The 24,739-nt window shown below is 41.9% G+C and overlaps 1 protein-coding gene across 29 annotated transcripts in view; it reads left to right on the top strand.

Moving 5' to 3' along the window:
- The first annotated feature begins 1,816 nt into the window (after nt 1–1,816).
- Nucleotides 1,817–24,739, top strand: part of ICA1L (islet cell autoantigen 1 like) — a 94,782-nt gene continuing 71,859 nt past the window's right edge. For 3 of the 29 annotated variants that reach the window (XM_063791603.1, XM_063791602.1, XM_054677632.2), the window contains exons 1-3: nt 1,947–2,036; nt 2,997–3,123; nt 4,047–4,116. The gene's annotated coding sequence lies outside the window, so the exon portion shown is untranslated. Of the gene's footprint in view, nt 2,724–2,996; nt 3,124–4,046; nt 4,117–13,405; nt 13,504–24,739 lie in introns of all 29 variants that reach the window. The other 26 variants (XM_063791604.1, XM_054677645.2, XM_054677639.2 and 23 more) reach the window with 23 other exon arrangements.

The following is a 24,739-nucleotide window of genomic DNA, read 5'->3' as shown; positions in this document are numbered from 1 at the left end:
CCCGGCCGGTAGCCATTATTCTGACTTCCTGGTGTGTTCCTTGGAGGACTTTAGTCGGCCTCAGATTGAGCTGAAGAAGATATTAGTTTACTGTTCTCTTGACTTAAAACTTCATCTTGTTGGAACAAACATTTTCTAAAATACCCCAAGAACTTTACTATGGGGCATAGTAACATTTGAAAGTCATTTCGCTTGCCACGTTATTTATTCCTTGGTGAGAAAGATAATCTGTTCTTTTCAGATATTTTATAATGTATCCTTCAGTTGTGAATTAGCTATCTTTGTTTCATTTCGTTCATTGATGGACTCAACATTCATTCAGGACCTAGTTTGTATTAGGCACTGTGCTAGGTGCTAAGGCTGCAGAAATGCGTAAGGGAGGAGCAGCTTTGAAGCAGCTCAGCACCTAATGGGGAAGACAGGCAGGTAGATCGTTACAGCCAGAGAGCAGTATGCCCCTTAGGAGAAATGCCTCATTTAGTAAGATTCAGGAAAGCCATCCCAAGGAAATAGGTCAATCACTCATGTTTGCCAAACGCTAATTTTTACCCTTCTGAGGAAAGCTGTAGACTCCTCAAAAAACAAACAAAATTTTGCACATAATCTCAGGTATTTGCCTATTCCTTGAAATCCAAATATCTCAGGGTAAAAGTCTAAAGACATTTAATGTTTTCAGTCCAAATTAACCCTCTGTAGCTTGCCACTTTTCCTATTCTAAAAGTATAATTTCCAGGTTAAGGTGAGTATTTTGTACTGTTATTATTCCAGAACCTCGGCCGGGCGCGGTGGCTCATGCCTGTAATCCCAGCACTTTGGGAGGCCGAGGCGGGCGGATCACGAGGTCAGGAGATCGAGACCATCCTGGCTAACACGGTGAAACCCCGACTCTACTAAAAATACAAAAAACAGCCAGGCGTGGTGGCAGGCGCCTGTAGTCCCAGCTATTCGGGAGGCTGAGGCAGGAGAATGGCGTGAACCCGGGAGGCGGAGCTTGCAGTGAGCCGAGATCGCGCCACTGTACTCCGGCCTGGGCGACAGAGCGAGACTCCATCTCAAATAAAATAAAATAAAATAAATTCTAGAACCTCACCCCATCTTTGTCATCATACAGATTTTAATTATCACCTCGAGTGTTAACCTTTTAATTCTTTGCTAGCCTATGTGTCGCAGTTGTAATTAATAATTCGTATTCTGCTGTTTTAGGAAAGTTCTTTTAAGTTTTGGAGTCACCTTTAAAAAGAATGCAGTTTGAATTTACTAAATTATCTCCTACTAGTAGTAAATAGTTTTGCCTTCCTTTTTGTTTTTTTCCTGAGACTTTCAGGATCCGGTTTTACCTTTTACTCTTGAAGATTCATCATAAACATTATGGATATGGATATGTGCATTTGAGATTGATTATGAACGGTTGTTAACTTAGACCTCTTTAAACCTTTAACACGGGAGTTAAATACAGCGGGCGAACGCTTTCCGCGTAAGGAGCACTGGTGCTAAGGGGCCGCCCCAGAAGGCCCGGCAGGTCCGGGGGTGGGGGTGCTCGGAGGGAGCCGGGAGGGCCCCGGGCCAATGCCTTCCACTTCCCCACGCCTCAGAGAGCTCACACTCAGCTCCTCGTAATGTTCTGACCGGTTTGGTGTTTGTCATTTCACTTTATTAAGTAAAGAGGAAATCGGGAAAGGAGGAATAGAGAGGGTCCCCGAGTTCATTCAAGAGCAGACCGAGAGATGCTCCGATCCCGAGTCGGGCCGGTGGCGGGGTCAGGCCGGCGCCCGAGGGGGGCGAACGCGGACGCCAGGTCGCGCGGTTTAAATCTCCCGCCTCCCGCAGCGGGAGCCTGACACCTCCACGCACTGGTGCGGAGGGGCACTGGCGTGCGGAGGGGCACTGGCGTGCGGAGGGGCACTGGCGTGCGGAGGGGCACTGGCTGCCGGAGGGCCGGGAGTCGGCGCGGGGCTCGCGGGCGGTGGCAGGAACGGGTGCCGGGACGGATCCCCGTAAGGCCGAACGCGACCCGAGGAGGCGGAGGAGCGGCGCCGGTAAGCTTCTGCTGCCTCTTGTCCGCCCCTATTCCCCCTCAGGCGGCGGTCAGGCCCGGAGACCAAATCCCGGGTTCCCATGGCGACGCCAGGAGGCGGGGGCGCGGCGGGAGGCTCCGGCCACACGCGCGCGCGCGGCTTCTCGGGGCCTTGCTGGCCTCCTCGGTTCTCTGGGGGACCCCGGCCGCTGCCTGCGGCCTTCTTCCAGGCGAGGCCCTGCTCGGGGTTCTTCCGGCCTCCCCCCAGGCAAAACCCGCAAGGAGCGGTTTCTGGCGTGGCTGGGTCCCCTGCGGCCGAAGGGCGCCTCCCGGCCACGCTCGCTGTAGTGAAGGAGCGCGGCAGCCTGGGGCTCGTTTGGGTGATTTCCCTCGGCGGTGGAGGTCGCTCCTAATAGAGGCGGCGGCGGATCACCCGAACAGCCTTCAGGTGCTTCCCTGCTGATCTCTTTTTAACGTGGTGCTTATTTTTATTTCGCTATTATTTTGTAATGGGAATGTCTTCCTTAGAAACTAATTGGCAACCGATGGATAAAAACAAAACATAGTAAATGTGCAGTTTGAGCTGAACTGCAGAATGCACGGGCCCGCGAGGGGCTCCGCACACAGATCCTGCTCCTTAGGCCGGCAACCCGACCCCACGGCACAGATATGGCTCCTGGAAACGCGCGTCAGCTGGTCAGGTGCCCAGGTGATGTCAGTGGTCAGATACCTGATGCTCTAAGGAAGACGGAGAGGGGAAAGCGGGGAGTCCATCCTGGCAGCTCACCCGCGATGCTGGGGCGTTGCCAGTAGAGGGGGTGGAATCATTTTTCGTATAATAGATGATCTTGATGCACACAGCATAAAAGCTGTTATAAACTATGGGTCTCTGTAAAATAGATTGTTGGGAAAGTAACATTTTTCCATGGTTTTGATTTTTCCCAAAAGTATTTATGTATTGATTTATTTGGTTCTGACTCAGGAGACGTACTGTAAGACGATATTACTTTAATCATCTTCACATCAGTATTTATGGAATAGCCACAGGTGCCTCATCCTTTAGTAGGAGTTAATTATATATTTACTGGCCGAGTAAACATCTCCGAATGGTATGTATGTATTTTTATGTGACCAAAATTTTAAATCGTTTAGTATTTGTTATCTGTGCCTATCATACCCAGTATTCTTTGAAATCTCTTTATTTAATAGTTCAAAATGGTTGTTTATCTAGTCGTTGAAACAGCTATGTGGAAGGCAGTGTTCTAATTACCAGTTTAATTTTAGAGTTAGAAGGGTGCTCAGAGATCAGCCAGTCCAAAGAGGAAAAATTGCAAATATGAGAACTGGTGGAAAAAGTAGGATGCCATATTTTTATTATAAATATCATAAAAATATAAAAGTTTATACCAGTTATGGAACTAGGACCAGATATCAAAATATTAGATACAAAATGGATAATATACTGTCTTGTTCTACTATACTGCCAAACTTTGTGATTTCATTGTGTGATTCTATATTTACATTTTTTCTGTACTTTTATACTTTAGCTTTTTCAGTACTCACTGCGCTTCCTTTAAAATTTTATTCTTTTTATATTCTTTAACAACAACAGATGGGATATGTGAGTTTTAAATATATCTGTAACTGGAAAGATTTCCTCGTTCGAAGTAGATTTTGTTATTTAATAATATTCTTATTACCCTCTTCCATTTTGTCTATTTTTCATTCATCACTTAAGTTTTGTGTTTTTTTTCGGAAATCAAAATTTTCAAACTTGTACTTGGATCCAGTATTCACCATTAAAAGTTAGTCACCTTCTATGTATCTCATTATTATTTTGCCATTATTGACTCACTTGCATGTAACACTAGGGTTTTAAAATTCCTTTTTTAATTTAGTTGAGATAAAAAAAAGACTAAAATTCCTTTTTTAATTTAGTTGAGATTTTAAAAAAAGACTAAAGTAACACAATATCTATATTTACAGAGGCCGACATTAACAACTGTTAACATTTTGTTGTATTTCTTTCTAGTATTTTTTTAGATAAGGAAATAAAACATTTCCAATAAAGCTGAAGTCTCATCCCACCCATCCGTTATCAGGTACTCAACATCATGAGTTGGTATCTGTGTTTTGTGTTTTTTAAATTATATTTTATACGTGTCTATTATTGCATGTGTTTTTAAATTTTAAATAAGTTACATCATATTGCGTATAGCCTGCACTTGTGTTTTTCACTCAGTGTTATTTTATTTTATTTTATTTCTTATTTTATTTTTTTGAGACAGAGTCTCGCTCTGTCACCCAGGCTGAGTGCAGTGGCAGGATCTCGGCTCACTGCAAGCTCCGCCTCCCGGGTTCACGCCATTCTCCTGCCTCAGCCTCCGCAGTAGCTGGGACTACAGGCGCCCGTCACCACGCCTGGCTGATTTTTTGTATTTTTAGTAGAGTCGGGGTTTCACCTGTTAGCCAGGATGGTCCCGATCTCCTGACCTCGTGATCCGCCCGCCTCAGCCTCCCAAAGTACTGGGATTACAGGCGTGAGCCACCACGCCTGGCCTCACTCAGTATTATTTTAAAAATTGATTTGGATTGATATTGATAGTTTTAGCCACTGACGTATTTGTTTTAAATGTTTTTTGTTGTTGTTGTTGTTGTTGTTGTTTTGAGACAGAGTCTTGCTCTGTCACCCAGACTGGAGTGCAGTGGCGCGATCTCAGCTCACTGCAACCTCTGCCTCCTGGGTTCAAGCGATTCTTCTGTCTCAGCCTCCCAAGTAGCTGGGACTACAAGCACATGCCATCACGCCCAGCTAATTTTCTTATTTTTAGTAGAGATGGGGGTTTTACCATATTGTTCAGGCTGGTCTCGAACTCCTGACCTCAGGTGATCCACCAGCCTCAGCCTCCCAAATTGCTGGGATTACAGGCGTGAGCCACCGCGCCCGGCCTTAATTGTTTTATATAGTATTCTGTCATATGAATATACTACATTTTTATCTGTATAGCTTTTTATTAATATACTTAGATTGTTTCTAGTTTTTTATTACAATGCTAAAATAAGTAGACATTCATTTGGTAAATACTTATTGAGTATCTACTGTGTGTCTTGCACTGTTTGCTCACAAACAGATGAAAATCTCTGCCCACATAAAGCTTTTAAATACCTAGCGGTGGAATTGCTAGGTCATGAAGTAGCAGCATGTTTAGTTTTATGAGAAACTGCTAATCATTTTCCAAAATGGTTATACCATCTAATGCTTTCATCAGCAATATATGAGTTCCAGTTACTCACATTCTCACCAATTTTGGTGTTGTCAGTCTTTGTCATTTAACCTATTACCGTGGATGTGTATTGGTATATCATTGTGGGTTGAGAATTCATTCCTGCTCTTTTATCAAAAGTTTTTTTTTTGTTTTTGAGGGGAAATTCAGATAATATACAATTAGCCTTTTTTTTTCTTTTTTTACTTTGGCTAAACAAACCCAAACAACCGTTTCGAAGTGTACAATTCAGTGATATTTATTGTTTTCACAATGTTGTGAGATCACCAGTTCTCTCTAGTTTGAAAACTTTTTCATCACCCCATAAAAACACCCCTTACTCATTAATTACTTGGTTTGTAGTTTTTCTGTTGCTGAGTGGTATTCCATTGTGCAGTATACTATAATTTGTTTATTCACCTGTTAATAGATATTCTAATTTTTGGCCATTTTGAATAAAGCTGGCAAGAACATTTACAGGTCTTTGGGCATATTTTTCATTTATCTTAGGTAAATACATAAGAATACAATTGCTGGATTGTGTGCGTTTCCAAGAAACTCAATTTTTTCTGAAGTGGTTATACCCATTTTATATTCCCACGACCAATGTATGAAGGTTCCAGTTGTTCCTCATTGTTGCCAGCACTTTGAATTGACAGATTGGTTGTTAGCAAGATCAAATGGGGGTGTGCTGATATCTCTTTGTGGTTTTAATTTTTGTTTCCCTGATGAATAATGTTGTTGAATATATTTTTATATGCTTAATGGCCATTAGTATACAGTCATATACTGCATAAAGGTGTTTTGGTCAATGATGGACCACAGATATGATAATAGTCACATAAGATTGTAATAGCATATTTTTATTGTACCGTTTCAGTGGTTAGACATGTTTAGATACATAAATACTTACCATCATTGTGTTGCAGTTGCCTACAGTATTCAGTACAGTAACATGCTGTACAGGTTTGTAGCCTGGGAGCAATAGCTCCTAGGTATGTGGTAGGCTTATAACATCTAGGTTTGTATAAGTACATTCTATGATGTTCTCACAATGATAAAATCATCTAATGACACATTTCTCAGAACATATCCCCACAGTTAAGCAATGCATGACTGTATATGAATATCTTTTGTTAGTTTGCTCAAATAATTTATCTATTAAAATGAGATTTTCTTATTACTCAGTTGTAATTATTCTTCATATATTCAGAACACAGGTCTGTTCATATGTGTGTGTACGTATGAAAAGTTTCTTCCAAACTTTTCATTTTCTGAATTGTGTTTTTCAAATAGCAATTTTAAATTTTGGTGAAATCTAACTTCTTGATTTTTTTTCTTTTATAATGCATGTTTTAAATAGTCTAAGAAATCATTGTCTGCCCCAAGGTTGCAAAGATTTTTTTCTTCTGGGAATTTTACAGTTTTTTGAGATGGAGTCTCGTGCTCTCGCCCTGGCTAGAGTGCAGTGGCACGATCTCGGCTCACTGCAACCTCTGCCTCCTAGGTTCAAGCGATTCTCCTGCCTCAGCCTCCTCAATAGTTGGGACTACAGGAGCCTGCCACCTCGCCCAGCTAATTTTTTGTATTTTTAATAGAGACGGGGTTTCACCATATTGGCCAGACTGGTCTCGAACTCCTGACCTTGTGATTCGCCCGCCTCAGCTTCCCGAAGTGCTGGGATTACAGGCGTGAGCTACCGCGCCTAGCCGGGAGTTTTACAGTTTTAAATTTTACATTTAAGTCTGTTACACATTTTGAATTACTCTTTGTAAATGATGTTAATTAAGAGTTGAGCAATTCTTTTGACATATGAATATCTGGTTGTCCTTGTATTGTCTGTTAAAAGTCAGTCCTTTCCACCAATGAATTGCTTTGGCACCTCTGTTAGTCCATTTTGTGTTACTATAAAGGAATACCTGAGACTGCATAATTTATAAAGAAAAGCAGTTTATTTGGCTCACAGTTCTGCAGGCTGTACAAGAAGCATGGTGCAGCATCTGCATCTGACGAGGGGTTCAAGTTTCTTTCATCATGGAGGAAGGTGAAGTGGGAGCAGGCATCGCGTGGTGAGAGAGGGAAGGGGGCCGAACTCTGTTAAACAGCCAGCTCTCACATGAACTTAGAGAGTAAGAACTCACTCATCACCAAGCCATTCAGGAGGAATCTGCCCCCATGACCTCCCAGAAGGCCCAACCTCCAATATTAGGGATCACATGTCAACATGAAATTTGGAGGGGACAAACATCCAAACTATGTCAGTGCCCTTGTCAGAAATCATTTGGTTGTATATTTATGGATCTATTTCTGTGTGTTCTTTAATTTTTCTCAGCAATGTGCTAATAGTTTTTAATAGCACTGTGGTACATATTTCACTGAATTTGTTGCTAAATATTTCATGACTTTCGATGTTATTAAAAATGAGAGTGGATTTTAAATTTCACTTTCTAGGCTGGGTGTGGTGGCTCACACCTATAATCCTAGCACTTTGGAAGTCTAGGCGAGGGGAATCACTTGAGGCCAGGAGTTTGAGACCAACCTGGGCAACATAGGGAGACTCCATCTCTACAAAAAAAAAAAAAAATTTCACTTCCTAATTGTTTGCTACTAATATATAGAAATGTGATACTTTTGTTTTACATTGTCTAATTCACTAATTGCTGAATTTGCTCAGATCTGTTGCATTAGATCTAGTAGATTTTTAAAAGATTCTTTAGGATTTTTTGCATACATAATCATGTCACCTGTGAATAAAGACATCTTTGCCTTTTCCTTTTAAATGTGGAAGTGGTGTGAGCAGTCATCTTTGCCTCTTTCCCAATATTAAAGGTAAATATTCACTATTTCACAGTTAAGGATGATGTTAGCTCTGTGGGTTTTTTTGTTGTTGTTTTCTCTTTTTTTTTTCGGGATGGAGTCTTGCTTTGTCACCCAGGCTGGAGTACAGTGGTGCACTCTCGGCTCACTGCAACCACCTCCTCCTGGAATCAAGCTATTCTTCTGCCTCAGCCTCCTGAGTAGCTGGGATTACAGGAGTGCACCACCACGCCCGGCTAATTTTTGCATTTTTAGTAGAGACAAGGTTTCACCATGTTGGCTAGGCTGCTCTTGAACCCCTGACCTCAAGTGACCCACCCGCCTCGGCCTCCCAGAGTGCTGGGATTACGGATGTGAGCCACCATGCCTGGCCAAAGAGGAGATTTTTTTTTTTTTTAAGACAGAGTCTCACCCTGTCGCCCAGGCTGAAGTGCAGTGGTGTGATCTCAGCTCACTGCAACCTCCACCTCCCGGATTCAAGCAATTCTCCTGCCTCAGCCTCCTGAGTAGCTGGGATTACAGGCAGATGCCACCATACCCAGCTGATTTTTGTATTTTTTAGTAGAGGCAGGGTTTCTCTGTTGGCCAGGCTGATCTCCAACCCCTGACCTCAGGTGATGCACCTGCCTCAGCCTCCTGAAGTGCTGGGATTACAGGCATGAGCCTCCATGCCCAGCCACACCTGGCTAATTTTGGTATTTTTAGTAGAGATGGAGTTTCACCATGTTGGCCAGGCTCCTCTGGAACTCCTGATCTCAGGTGATCCACCCACATCAGCCTCCTAAAGTGCTGGGATTACTGGCGTGAGCCACCGCACCTGGCCCATAGACTGATTTTGAAATGCTAAACAAATCTTGCATCCCTGGCATAAATTCCACCTAGTTAGTCATGTTTTATCCATATATATATATATATATATATATATATATATATACACACACACACACACACACACATATATATGTATATACACACACATATACATACATACACACTCACACACACTACTATATTAGATTTGTTAGGATTTTGTGAAGGGTTTTTGCATTCATATTTAATAAAAATATTGGTCTGTAGGCGCCTGTAATCCCAGCACTTTGGGAGGCCGAGGCGGGTGGATCACGAGGTCAGGAGATCGAGACCACGGTGAAACCCCGTCTCTACTAAAAAATACAAAAAAATTAGCCAGGCGTGGTGGCAGGTGCCTGTAGTCTCAGCTACTGGGGAGGCTGAGGCAGGAGAATGGCGTGAACCCGGGAGGCGGAGCTTGCAGTGAGCCGAGATTGCGCCACTGCACTCCAGCCTGGGCGACAGAGCAAGACTCCGTCTCAAAAAAAAAAAAAAAATTGATCTGTAATAATCTTTTCTTGTAATGTCTGTTTGGTTTAGAGGGCAAAGTTATGCAGGCTCATAAAATGAATTGGGAACTATTCTTTCCTCTTCTACTCTCTGAAAGAGTAAGTTTGGTTACATCCTAAATGTTTGACCGAATTCAGCAGTGAAGCCATCTGGTTCTGAAAGGGTTTCGTTTTGTTTTCATGGGATTTAAACAATTATTTATTCACTTTTTAAAATGAGTATAAGATAATATGGATGATTCTTTCTTGTGTTAGTTTTTGGTAAGTTGCATTTTTCAAGGAATTTGTCTATTTAACTTAAGTTGTAGAATCTTTTGGCATAAAGTTGTTAAAAATATACCTTTCTTAATCTTTTAATGTCTGTAGGATCTATAGTGACGTTCCTTCTTTTATTCCTTTTTTTTTTTTTTTTTTTTTTGAGACGGAGTCTCTCTTTTGCCCAGGCTGGACTGCAGTGGTGCTATCTCAGCTCACTGCAAGCTCCGCCTCCCGGGTTCATGCCATTCTCCTGCCTCAGCCTCCCGAATAGCTGGGACTACAGGCGCCCGCCACCGCGCCCAGCTGATTTTTTGTAATTTTTTTAGTAGAGACAGGGTTTCACCATGTTAGCCAGGATGGTCTCAATCTCCTGACCTCGTGATCCGCCCACCTCAGCCTTCCAAAGTGCTGGGATTATAGGCGTGAGCCACCGCGCCCGGCCTTTTTTATTCCTAATATTGCTCATTTATGTTTTTTTTTCTTTGTTGATCAGTCTTACTAGAAGCTTTTTAAATTTAATAATTTTTTCAAATCAACTCATTTTTAACTTTAATTTTCTTATTTGTCCATTCTCTATTTACTGACTTTATTATTTTATTTCTTCTACTTGGGGTTTAATTTGCTCGTCTTTTTCTAACTTCTTAAGGTGGAAGCATAGATAATTGATTTTATACCTTTTTTCTTTTTTTATTGAGATGGAGTCTCACTTTGTCACCTAGGCTGGAGTGCAGTGATATGTTCTTGGCTTATTGCAACCTCTGCCTCCCGGGTTCAACTGATTCTCCTGCCTCAGCCTCCCAAGTAGCTGGGATTACAGGTGCTTGCCACCACACCCGGCTAATTTTTGTATTTTTAGTAGAGGTGGGGTTTCACCATGTTGGCCAGGCTGGTCTCAAACTCCTGACCTCAAGTGATCTGCCTGCCTCGGCCTCCCAAAGTGTTGGGATTACAGGCGTGAGCCACCGTGCCAGCCTTTTTTTTTTTCTAATGTAGGTATTTAAAGCTGTAAGCTTTTTTCTAATCATGCTTTAGTTGAATTCCACAACTGTGGGTATGTTTTTATTATCATTGAGTTTAAAATATTTTAAAATTCCTCTCTGATTTCTTTGACCCTTTATTTATTTATTTATATTTATTCTTTTTTTTTTAAGATGAAGTCTCACTCTTGTTGCCTACGCTGGAGTGCAATGGCACAATCTCAACTCATTGCAACCTCTGCCTCTCGGGTTCAAGAGATTCTCCTGCCTCAGCCTCCTGAGTAGCTGCCACCATGCCCAGCTAATTTTTGTATTTTTAGTAGAGACGGGGTTTCACCATGTTGGCCAGGCTGGTCTCGAACTCCTGACCTCAGGCGATCCACCCGCCTCGCCCTCCCAAAGTGCTGGGATTACAGGCGTGAGCCACCATGCCTGGCCTATTTATTTAGATATATGTTATTTCCAAATATTTGGGAATTTTCTAGATATCCAATTGCTATTGATTCCTGTTTAAAACTTTTTACTTTTTTTTATAGAGACAGAGTCTTGCTCTGTCACCCAGCCTGGAGCACGGTGGCATGATCATTGCTCACTCCCTGCAGCCTCACACTTCCTGGGCTCAAGCGATCCTCCCACCTCAGCCTCCAAAGTTGCTTACACTACAGGCGTGTGCCAGCACTTCTGGCCTTTTTTTTTTTTTTTTTTTTTTTTTTTGTAGAAATGAGGTCTTACTGTGTTGCTCAGACAGGTCTCAAACTCCTGACCTCAAGCAATCCTGCTTCACCCTCCTGAATCACTGGGATTACAAATGGGAGCTACAACACCTGGTTTCTATTGATTTCTAAAGTAGTAATATTGTAGCCCAAGAATGTTATCTGTGTTATTTCAATACTTTTATTTTTCTGCCTAGCATATGGTCTGTTTCGGTGAATCTTCCAGTTACTCTTAGGGAAAAATAATGTATTCTGCTCTTGGTGGGCGGACTGGTGTATAAATGTCAGTTAGGTCAAGTTGGTTAAAAGTGTTGTTCAAAAAAAAAAAAAAAAGGAGGCGGAGGCTTGCTTAAAACTTTCATGGTTTCACTTTTTTTTTTTTTTTTTTTTTTGAGTCTGAATCTCACTTTGTTGCCCAGGCTGGAGTGCAGTAGCATGATCTCGGCTTACTCACCCTCTGTATCCTGGGTTCAAGTGATTCTCCTGCCTCAGCCTTCCGAGTAGCTGGGATTATAGGCATGTGCCACCACACCCAGCTAATTTTTGTTTTTAGTAGAGATGGGGTTTCACCATGTTGGCCAGGCTGGTCTCGAACTCCTAACCTCAAGTGATCCGCCCGCCTCAGCCTCCCAAAGTTCTGGGATTACAGGTGTGAGCCACTGCACCTGGCCTTCACTTTTTAAAAAAATGTCTACTTATGTCAGTTACTATTCTGGGGGCAGTGTTAAGTCCCTCACTGTGATTGTAAATTTGACAGTTTCTCCTTTTAGTTCTGTCAGGTTATTTTTTTTTTCTTGTATTTGGGAGCTTTGTTATTTAGTAACATCCACAGTTAAGATTGCTATGCTTTTTTTTTTTTTTTTTTTTTTGAGATAGTCTCGCCCTGTACCCAGGCTGGAGTGCAGTGGCACAGTCTTGGTTCACTGCAACCTCTGCCTCCCAGGTTCAAGTGATTCTCCTGCCTCAGCCTCCCTAGTAGCTGGAACTACAGGTGCGAGCCACCACTCCTGGATAATTTTTGTATTTTTATTATTTTTTTATTTTGAAATGGAGTCTCGCCCTGTCCCCCAGTCTGGAGTGCAATGGCACAATCTCAGCTCACTGTAACCTCTGCCTCCTGGGTTCTAGCAATTCTGCCTCAGCCTCCCAAGTAGCTGGGATTACAGGCACCCGCCACCACACCCAGTTTATTTTTGTATTTTTAGTAGAGACGGAGTTTCACCACGTTGGTCAGGCTGGTCTTGAACTCCTTACCTCAGGTGATCCACCTACCTTGGCCTCCCAAAGTGCTGGGATTACAGGCATGGGCCACTGTGCCCGGCCTGCTATGTCTTCTTGATAAATTGACCCTCTTATTATTAAATGTCCATCTTATCCCTGGAAATATTATTTATCTTGAAACCTGTTTTTTCAGACATTAATATATAGTTAATGTTTATGCAGTATATCTTTATGCTTTTCCTTTTAACTTCTCCGTGTATTTGTGTTTAAAGTATGTTTCTTTCTTTTCTTTTTTTTTGAGACACAGTCTTTCTCCCTTGCCTAAGCTACAGTGCAATGGCGTGATCTTGGCACACTGTAATCTCCGTGTCCCGGGTTCAAGCAATTCTCCTGCCTCAGCCTCCCAAGTAGCTGGAATTACAGGCATGAGTCACCACATTGGACTAATTTTTGTATTTTTAGGAGAGACGGGGTTTCACCATGTTGGCCAGGCTGGTCTCAAACCCTTGACCTCATGATCTGCCTGCCTCGGCCTCCCAAAGTGCTGGGATTACAGGCGTGAGCCACTTCACCCAGCCTAAAGTATATTTCTTTTAAATTACATGCATTTGGGTTGTACTTGTCTATCCTGTATTACAATCTCTGCTTTTTAATGGTGTTACATAGTCCATTTATATTTAATGTCATTTTTAATGTGTTTGGATCAACCATATTGGTGTTCCTTTTCTATTTTCCCATTTATTATTATTATTATTTTGAGACAGAGTCTCATTCTGTTGCCCAGGCTGGAGTGCAGTGGCATGATCGTAGTTTACTGTAACCTTGAACTCCTGGGCTCAAGCAATCTTCCCCCATCAGCCTCCTGAGTAGCGAGGACTACAGGTATGTGCCACCACACACAGTAAATTTAAAAAAAAATTTTTTTTAGAGACAGGGTCTCACTGTGTTGCCCAGACTGGTCTTGACCTCAAGTGATCCTCTTGCCATGGTCTCCCAATGTACTGGGCATAAGCCACTGCACTCAGACAAAAATGTTCTTAATGCATGTGAATTAAAGAAATTTAAGAAAATTCCCTTAATTTTACAGGGTCTTGGCTACTTCCTTTATGAAACTGGGATAATAAAACCTGCCATTTTTAGCTTTCTGGGAATATTATGAAGACCAAAGGAGATAAAATGTGTGAAAATGTTTAAAAAGTTTTCAGGGTTCTATAGGTATAATGATTATTATTTTAGTAAGCAGTAGTACTAAGATTATCAGGAACTTTAAAATATCTTAAACTCTAAGAAAAGTACCTTTTGCATAATTTTGAATCCTTTTTGAAAAATTATTAAGATCTAGTCCTTTCATAAGAATATTAGGTCAAGATGGTAACCTCTCTGTGGGTAACTTACCTGCTTAGTGTGGGATTTGTGGGACTGATTGAATGGTGAAAAGTAATTGCCATATTCTTTCTACTTTAGATAAACACAGGTTTGCATTTAATGTAATTGAATTTTGCTATGTCAGTGTCTTATTGATGTTATGATTACAGTGCCAATCATAGCACCCAGAACAAAGCTGGCATTAAATGTGCATATGAAACTGACTGTCATATTGGGACTATTTTAAAATTTCAGCTAATTTTTGTTCTGCATGAGTTATAGTATCTCTGTGTGTAAATTTCAACTACTGTAGTCCTGGACTAGATCAGTATCTCAGTAACCAAATCATGTTTGGCTAAACAGTAATTAAGATCTGACCTGAAAAGATTTATATTTATAATCTGAATTCAATTATAATCTAATGTTGAAGCCGATACTTTATAAAATGTATTTTTTAGGGCAGTTTGAGGGGCAGATCCTCAATTTGTCACTTGTTGGTTTGTCTTTCATATCAGTTACCCTTAATAATTGTAGTAAGGCTTCATTTCATCTCCATCCATGAAAGGAGACAGACAAAAGAGCCTATAATCTAATATACTTATTGATTTGCCAGAGCCAAAAACCATTTCTGAATTAATGGGCGGTTGATGAAAGATTAGGCAGAGCCTTTAAAGTATGATGTATATGATATAGCCATCCACCACATAGCAACAGGGATACGTCCTGAGAAATGTGTCCTTAGGCAATTTTGTCATTGTATGAACTTCATAGAGTGTACTTACACAAACCTAGATGGTGGAGCTTGCTACACCCCTAGACCATCTGATACAGTCTGCTGCTCCTAGGCTACAAACCTGTATAGCATGTTCCTGTACTGAATACCGTAGGCAGACTGTACACAATGGTATTTATGTATCTAAACAAAGGAAAGGTTTGCTCAGTGGCAAACCATGGCTATGACATCACTAGGCAATAGGATTTTCTCTGCTCCATTATAATCTTTTTTTAAATAGGTTTCTTTTTTAACTTTTACTTTAAGTTCTGGGATACATGTGCAGAACATACAGGTTTGTTACATAGGTACACATGTGCCACGGTGGTTTGCTACACCTATCAACCTGTCATCTAGGTTTTAAGCCCTGCATGCATTAGATATTTGTCCTAATGCTTTCCCTCTCCTTTCCCCCAACCCCTGACAGGCCCCGGTGTGTGATGTTCCCCTCCCTGTGTCCATGTGTTCTCATTGTTCAACTCCCACTTATGAGTGAGAACATGCGGTGGTTGGTTTTCTGTTCCTGTGTTAATTTGCTGAGAATGATGGTTTCCAGCTTCATCCATGTCCCTGCAAAGGACATGAACTCATTCTTTTTTAATGGCTGCGTAGTATTCCATGATGCATATGTGCCCCATTTTCTTTATCCAGTCTATCATTGATGGGCATTTGGGTTGGTTCTAAGTCTTTGCTATTGTAAATAGTGCTACAATAAACATATGTGTGCATGTGTCTTTATAGTAGAATGATTTATAATCCTTTGGGTATATACCAAGTAATGAGATTGCTGGGTCAAATGGTATTTCTGGTTCTAGATCCTTGAGGAATTGCCACACTGTCTTCCACAATGGTCCAACTAATTTACACTCCCACTAACAGTGTAAAAGCATTCCTATTTCTCCACATCCTCTCCAGCATCTGTTGTTTCCTGACTTTTTCATGATCATCATTCTAACTGGCGTGAGATGGTATCTCACTGTGGTATTGATTTGCATTTCTCTAGTGACCAGTGATGATGAGTTTTTTTTCCGTATGTTTCTTGGCCACATAAATGTCTTTTGAGAAGTGTCTGTTCACATCCTTTGCCCACTTTTTGATGGGGTTGTTTTTTTCTTGTAAATTTGTTTAAGTTCCTTGTAGATTCTGGATATCAGACCTTTGTCAGAAGGATAGATTGCAAAAATTTTCCCCCATTCTGTAGGTTGCCTGTTCACTTTGATGATAGTTTCTTTTGCTGTGCAGAAGCTCTTTAGTTTAATTAGATCCCATTTGTCAATTTTGGCTTCTGTTGCCATTGCTTTTGGTGTTTTCGTCATGAAGTCTTTGCTCATTCCTATGTCCTGAAGGTTATTGCCTAGGTTTTCTTCTAGGGTTTTTATGGTTTTAGGTCTTACATTAAGTCTTTAATCCATCTTGAGTTAATATTTATATAAGGTGTGAGGAAGGGGTCCAGTTTCTGTTTTCTGCATATGGTTAGCCAGTTTTCCCCACACCATTTATTAAATAGGGACTCCTTTCCCCATTGCTTGTTTTTGTCAGGTTTGTCAAAGATCAGGTGGTTGTAGATGTGTGGTGTTATTTCTGAGGTCTCTGTTCTGTTCCATTGATCTATGTATCTTTTTTGGTACCATGCTGTTTTGGTTACTGTAGACTTGTAGTATAGTTCAAAGTCAGGTAGCATGATACCTCTAGCTTTGTTCTTTTTGCTTAGGATTGTCTTGGCTATATGGGCTCCTCTTTTGTTCCATATGAAATTTAAAGTAGTTTTTTCTAATTCTGTGAAGAAAGTCAATGGTAGCTTGATGGGAATAGCATTGAATCTATAAATTACTTTGGGCAGTATAGCCATTTTCATGATATTGATTCTTCCTATCCATGAGCATGGAATGTCTTTGCATTTGTTTATGTCCTCTCTTATTTCCTTGAGCAGTGGTTTGTAGTTCTCCTTGAAGAGGTCCTTCACATCCCTTGTAACTTGTATTCCTAGGTATTTTATTTTCTTTGTAAAACTTGTGAATGGGAGTTCACTCATGGTTTGGCTCTCTGCTTGTCTATTATTGATGTATAGGAATGCTTGTGATTTTTGCACATGAATTTTGTATGCTGAGACTTTGCTGAAGTTGCTTATCAGCTTAAGGAGTTTTGGGGCTGAGATGATGGGGTTTTCTAAATGTACAATCATGTCTTCTGTAAACAGAGATAAGTTGACTTCCTCTCTTCCTATTTGGATACCCTTTATTTCTTTCTCTTGCCTGATTGCCCTGGCCAGAACTTCCAATACTATGTTGAATAAGAGTAATGAGAGTGAGTATCCTTATCTTGTGCTGGTTTTCAAAGGGAATGCTTCCAGCTTTTGCCCATTTAGTATGATATTGGCTATGGGTTTGTTTTAAATAGCTTTTATTACTTTGAGATATGTTCCATCAATAGCTAGTTTATTGAGAGTTTTTAGCATGAAGGGGTGTTGAATTTTATCGAAGGCCTTTTCTGCATCTATTGAGATAAATCATGTGGTTTTTATCATTGGTTCTGTTTATATGATGGATTATGTTTATTGATTTGCATATGGTGAACCAGCCTTTCATCCCAGGGATGAAGCAGACTTGATCATGGTGGATAAGCTTTTTGATATGCTGCTGGATTCAGTTTGCCAGTATTTTATTGAGGATTTTGGCATCGATGTTCATCAGGGATATTGGCCTGAAATTTTCTTCTTTTGTTGTGCCAGGTTTTGGTATCAGGATTATGCTGGCCTCATAAAATGAGTTAGGGAGGAGTCCCTCTTTTTCTTTTTCTTCCTTTTTTTTTTTTTTTCTTGAGACGGAGTCTCGCTTTGTTGCCCAGGCTAGAGTACAGTGGTGCAATCTCGGCTCACTGCAACCTCTGCCTCCCGGATTCAACCAGTTCTCTGCCTCAGCCTCTTGAGTAGCTGGGGTTCCAGTCACCCGCCACCACACCCAGCTAATTTTTGTATTTTTAGTAGAGACGGGGTTTCACGATGTTGGCCAGGCTGGTCTTGAACTCCTGACCTTGTGATCTGCCCGCCTTGGCCTCCCAGAGTGCTGGGATTACAGGGGTGAGCCACCACGCCCAGCCGAGTCCCTCTTTTTTTATTGTTTGGAGTAGTTTCAGAAGGAATGGTACCAGCTCCTCTTTGTACCTCTGGTTCAGGCTCTGAATCCATCTGGTCCTAGGCTTTTTTTGGTTGGTAGGCTATTAATTACTGCCTCAATTTCAGAACTTGTTATTGGAGGCCAGGCACAGTGGCTCACAGTTATTGGTCTATTCAGGGATTTGACTTCTTACTGGTTTAGTCTTGGGAGGGTGTATGTGTCCAGGAATTTATCCATTTCCTCTAGATTTTCTAGTTTATTTCCATAGAGGTGTTTATAGTATTCTCTGATGGTAGTTTGTATTTCTGTAGGATCAGTGGTGATATCCCTTTATTATTTTTTTATTGTGTCTATTTGTTTCTTTTTTCATTAGTCTGGCTAGCAGTCTATTTTGTTAATCTTTTTAAAAAACCAGCTCCTGGATTCATTGATTTTTTTGGAGGGTTTTTCATGTCTCTCTCTCCTTCAGTTCTGCTCTGATCTTAATTATTTCTTGTCTTCTGCTAGTTTTTGAATTTATTTGCTCTTGCTTCTCTAGTTCTTTTAATTGTGATGTTAGGGTGTCGATTTTAGATCTTTCCCACTTTCTGATGTGGGCATTTAGTGCTATAAATTTCCTTCTTAACACTGCTTTATCTGTGTCCCAGAGATTCTGGTACGTTGTGTCTTTGTTCTCATTGGTTTCAAAGAACTTCTTTATTTCTGCTCTAATTTCATTATTTGCCCAGTAGTCGTTCAGGAGCAGATTGTTTAGTTTCCATGTAGTTGTACGGTTTTGAGTGAGTTTCTTTTTTTGTTTGTTTGTTTTTTGAGACCTCTGCCTCCTGGGTTCAGGGAATTCTCCTGCTGCAGCCTCCCAGGTAGCTGGGACTACAGGCGCCCACCACCACGCCCAGCTAATTTTTTTTATTTTTAGTAGAGACGGGGTTTCACCATATTGGCCAGGCTGGTCTCAAACTCCTGACCTTGTGATCTGCCCACCATGGCCTCCCAAAGTGCTGGGATTACAGGCCTGAGCCACTGCACCCGGCCTCAAGTGAGTTTCTTAATCCTGAGTTCTAATTTCATTGCACTATGGTCTGAGAGACTGTTTTTTATGATTTCTGTTCTTTTGCATTTGCTGAGGAGTGTTTTACTACCAATTATGTGGTTGATTTTAGAATATGTGCTATGTGGCACTGAGAAGAATGTATATTCTGTTGATTTGGGGTGGAGAGTTCTGTAGATGTCTATTAGGTCCGCTTGGTCCAGAGCTGAGTTCAAGTCCTGAATATCCTTGTTAATTTTCTGTCTCATTGATCTGTCTCAGATTGACGGTGGGGTGTTAAGTCTCCCCCTATTATTGTGTGCGAGTCTAAGTCTTTTTGTAGGTCTCTAAGAACTTGTTTTATGAATCTGGGTGCTCCTGTATTGGGTGCATATATATTTAGGATAGTTAGCTCTTCTTGTTGCATTGATCCCTTTACCATTACGTAATGCCCTTCTTTGTCTTTTTTGATCTTTGTTGGTTTAAAGTCTGTTTTATCAGAGAGTAGGATTGAAACCCCTGCTTTTTTTTTTTCTTTCCATTTGCTTGGTAAATATTCCTTCATCCTTGTATTTTGAGCCTATGTGTGTCCGCACATGAGATACGTCTCCTGAATACAGCACACTGATGGGTCTTGACTCTATCCAATTTGCCAGTCTGTGTCTTTTAATCGGGGCATTGAACCTCTTTACATTTAAGGTTAATATTGTTAAGTGTAAATTTGATCCTGTCATCATGATGCTAGCTGGGTATTTTGCACGTTAGTTGATGCAGTTTCTTCGTAGTATCATTGGTCTTTATATTTTGATGTGTTTCTGCAGTGGCTGGTACTGGTTTTTCCTTTCCATAGTTAGTGCTTCCTTCAGAAGCTCTCGTAAGGCAGGCCTGGTGGTGACAAAATCCCTCAGCGTTTACTTGTCTGTAAAGGATTTTATTTCTCCTTTGCTTATGAAGCTTAGTTTGGCTGGATATGAAATTCTGGGTTGAAAATTCTTTTCTTTCACGTGTCTGTTGGCTGCATAAATGTCTTCTTTTGAGCAGTGTCTGTTCATATTCTTTGCCCACTTTTTGATGGGGTTTTTTTTTCTTGTAAATTTGTTTGAGTTCTTTGCAGATTCTGGATATTAGCCCTTTGTCAGATGAGTAGATTGCAAAAATTTTCTCCCATTCTGTAGGTTGCCTGTTCACTCTGATGGTAGTTTCTTTTGCTGTGCAGAAGCCCTTTAGTTTAATTAGATCCCATTTGTCAATTTTGGCTTTTGTTGCCATTGCTTTTGCTGTTTTAGTCATGAAGTCCTTGCCCATGCCTATGTCCTGAATGGTATTGCCTAGGTTTTCTTCTAGGGTTTTTATGGTTTTAGGTCTAACATTTAAGTCTTTTTTTTTTTTTTTTTGACGGAGTCTCGCTCTGTCGCCCAGGCTGGAGTGCAGTGGCACAGTCCCGGCTCACTGCAAGCTCCGCCTCCTGGGTTCACGCCATTCTCCTGCCTCAGCCTCCCGAGTAGCTGGGACTACAGGTGCCCGCCACTACGCCCAGCTAATTTTTGTATTTTTAGTAGAGACAGGGTTTCATCATGTTAGCCAGGATGGTCTCGATCTCCTGACCTTGTGATCCACCTGCCTCGGCCTCCCAAAGTGCTGGGATTACAGGCGTGAGCCACCGTGCCCAGCCACATTTAAGTCTTTGATCAATCTTGAATTAATTTTTGTATAAGGTGTAAGGAAGGGTTCTGGTTTCAGCTTTCTATATATGGCTAGCCAGTTTTACCAGCACCATTTATTAAATAGGGACTCCTTTCCCCATTTCTTGTTTTTGTCAGGTTTGTCAACGATCAGATGGTTGTAGATGTGTGGTATTATTTCTGAGGGCTCTGTTCTGTTCCATTGGTCATATGCATTTCTCTGATGGCCAGTGATGATGAGCATTTTCATCACTGGCCATCAGAGAAATGCAAATGAAAACCACAATGAGATACCATCTCACACCAGTTAGAATGGTGATCATTAAAAAGTCAGAAAACAATAGGTGCTGGAGAGGATGTGGAGAAATAGGTACACTTTTTTTTTTTTTTTTGAGACAGAGTCTCGCTCTGTCACCCAAGCTGGAGTGCAGTGGTGCAATATCTCGGCTCACTGCAAGCTCTGCCTCCTGGGTTCACGCCATTCTTCTGCCTCAGCCTCCCGAGTAGCTGGGACCACAGGTGCCCGCCACCACGCCCGGTAATTTTTTTGTGTTTTTAGTAGAGACAGGGTTTCACCATGTTAGCCAGGATGGTCTCGATCTCCTCACCTTGTGATCCGCCCGCCTCAGCCTCCCAAAGTGCTGGGATTACAGGTGTGAGCCACTGCACCCGGCTGAAATGGGAACACTTTTACACTGTTGGTGGGACTGTAAACTAGTTCAACCATTGTGGAAGACAGTGTGGCAATTCCTCAAGGATCTAGAACTAGAAATACCATTTGACCCAGCCATCCCATTACAGGGTATATACCCAAAGGATTGTAAATCATGCTGCTATAAAGATACATGCACACGTAAATAGTAAAGACTGAAATGTTAGACCTAAATAGTAAAGACCTAAATAGTAAAGACTGAAATGTTAGACCTAAAACCATAAAAACCCTAGAAGAAAACCTAGGCAATACCATTCAGGACATAGGCAGGGGCAAGGACTTCATGTCTAAAACACCAAAAGCAATGGCAACAAAAGCCAAAATTGACAAATGGGATCTAATTAAACTAAAGAGCTTCTGCACAGCAAAAGAAACTACCATGAGAATGAACAGGCAACCTACAGAATGAGAGAAAACTTTTCCAATCTACTCATCTGACAAAGGGCTAATATCCAGAATCTACAAAGAACTCAAACAAATTTACAAGAAAAAAAAACCCCATCACAAAGTGGGAGAAGGATATGAACAGACACTTCTCAAAAGAAGACATTTATGCAGCCAAAAGACACATGACAAAATGCTCGTCATCACTGGCCATCAGAGAAATGCAAATCAAAACCACCATGAGATACCATCTGACACCAGTTAGAATGGGGACCATTAAAAACTCAGGAAACAACAGGTGCTGGAGAGGATGCAGAGAAATGGGAACACTTTTACACTGTTGGTGGGAGGTAAACTAGTTCAACCATTGTGGAAGACAGTGTGGTGATTCTTCAAGGATCTAGAACTAGAAATACCATTTGACCCAGCCATCCCATTACTGGGTATATACCCAAAGGATTATAAATCATGCTGCTATAAAGACACATGCACACGTATGTTTATTGTGGCACTATTCACAGTAGCAAAGACTTAGAACCAACCCAAATGTCCATCAATGATAGACTGGATTAAGAAAATGTGGCACATATACACCATGGAATACTATGCAGCCATAAAAAATGATGAGTTCATGTCCTTTATAGGGATGAAGCTGGAAACCATCATTCTCAGCAAACTATCGCAAGGACAAAAAAACAAACGCTGCATGTTCTCACTCATAGGTGGGAATTGAACAATGAGAACACTTGGTCACAGGAAGGGGAACATTACACACTGGGGCCTGTTGTGGGGTGGGGGGAGGGGGGAGGGATAGCATTAGGAGATATACCTGATGCTAAATGATGAGTTAATGGGTGCAGCACACCAACATGGCACATGTATACATATGTAACAAACCGGCACGTTGTGCACATGTACCCTAGAACTTAAAGTATAATTTAAAAAAAAAAAGAAAATTCTTTTCTTTAAGAATGTTGAATATTGGCCCCCACTCTCTTCTGGCTTGTAGGGGTTCTGTAGAGAGATCCACTGTTAGTGTGATGGACTTCCCTTTGTAGGTAACCTGACCTTTCTCTCTTGCTCCCCTTAACATTTTTTCCTTTGTTTCACCTTGGAGAATCTGACAATTATATGTCTTGGGGTTGCTCTTCTTGAGGAGTATCTTAAGTGGTATTCTCTGTATTTCCTGAATTTGAATGTCAACCTTTCTTGCTAGGTTGGGGAAGTTCTCCTCGATAATATCCTGAACTGTGTTTTCCAACTTGGTTCCATTCTCCCTGTCACTTTCAGGTAAACCAGTCAATCATAGGTTTGGTCTTTTCACATAGTCCCATATTTCTTGAGGACTTTGTTCATTCCTTTTCATTCTTTTTTCTCTAATTTTGTCTTCATGCCTTATTTCAGAAGTTGATCTTCAATTTCTGATATCCTTTCTTCTGCTTGATTGATTCAGCTATTGATACTTGTGAATGCTTCACGAAGTTCTCTTGCTGTGTTTTTCAGCTCCATCAGGTCATTTATGTTCTTCTCTAAACTGGTTATTCTAGTTAGCAGTTCCTGTAACCTTTTATCAAGGTTCTTAGCTTCCTTGCATTGGGTTAGAACATGCTCCTTTAGCTCAGAGGAGTTTGTTACTATCCACCTTCTGAAGCCTACTTCTGTCAATTCATCAAACTCATTCTCCGTCCAGTTTTGTGCCCAGAGGAGTTTCATCATTTGGAGGAGAAGAGGCATTCTGTTTTTTGGAATTTTCAGCATTTTTGTGCTGTTTTTTCCTCATCTTGGTGGATTTATCTACCTTTGATCTTTGAGGCTTGATGACCTTTGGATGGGGTTTTTGTATGGGGGTCCTTTGTTGATGTTGATGTTATTGCTTTCTGTTTGTTAGGTTTTCTTCTAACAGGCCCCTCTTCTGCAGGTCTGCTACAGTTTGCTGGAGGTCTACTCTATAACCTGTTTGCCTGGGTATCACCAGCAGAGGCTACAGAACAGCAAAGATTGCTGCCTGTTCCTTCCTCTGAAAGCTTTGTTCCAGAGGGGCACCAGCCTGATGCCAGCTGGAACTCTCCTGTATGAGGTGTCTGTTGACCCCTGCTGGGAGGTGTCTTCCAGTCAGGAGGCATGGGGGTCTGGGACCCACTTGAGGAGGCTGTCTGTCCCCTAGCAGAGCTCAATTGCTGTGCTGGGAGAATCCTCCTTGTCAGGATCAGATGCTCTCTTCAGAGCCAGCAGGCAGGAACATGTTAAGTCCGCTGAAGCTGTGCCCACAGTTGCCCCTTCCCCCAGGTGCTCTGTCCTAGGGAGATGGGAGTTTTATCTAAAAACCCCTGGCTGGGGCTGCTGCCTTTCTTTCGGAGATGCCCTGCCCAGTGAGGAGGAGTCTAGAGAGGCAGTCTGGCCATAGCCACTTTGCCGCACTGTGGTGAGTTCTGCCCAGTCTAAACTGCCTGGCCTCCTTAGCACCGTCAGGGGAAAACTGCCTACTCAAGCCTCAGTCATGGCAGATGCCCCTGCCCCCACCAAGCTTGATCGTCCCAGATCAACTTCAGACTGCTGTGCTGGCAGTGAGAATTTCAACCCAGTGGTTCTTAGCTTGCTGGGCTCTGTGGGAGTGGGACCCACTGAACGAGACCACTTGGCTTCCTGGCCTCAGCCCCCTTTCCAGGGGAGTGAACGGTTTTGTCTCGCTGGGGTTCCAGGCACCACTGGGGTACAAAAACAAAAACAAAAACCTCCTGCAGCTAGCTTGGTGTCTGCCCAAACAGCCACCCGGTTTTGTGCTTGAAACCCAGGGCCCTGGTGGTATAGGCACACGTGGGAATCTTCTGGTCTGCAGATTGCAAAAACTGTGAGAAAAGCATAGTATCTGGGCCAGACAGCACAGTCCCTCGTGGCTTCCCTTGGCTGGGGGAGGGAGGGCGCCAGCTCCTTGCACTTCCTGGATGAGGCAACGCCCCACCCTGCTTCTGCTTGCCCTCTGTGGGCTGTACCCACTGCCTAACCAGTCCCAGTGAGATGAACTGGGTACCTCAGTTGGAAATGCAGAAATCACCTGCCTTCTGC

This window comes from Pan troglodytes, chromosome 13 (assembly GCF_028858775.2).
Source record: "Pan troglodytes isolate AG18354 chromosome 13, NHGRI_mPanTro3-v2.0_pri, whole genome shotgun sequence".
Taxonomy (NCBI): Eukaryota; Metazoa; Chordata; class Mammalia; order Primates; family Hominidae; genus Pan; species Pan troglodytes.
Note: the sequence above shows the minus strand (reverse complement) of the source record. Positions and strands in the feature narration are given on the sequence as shown.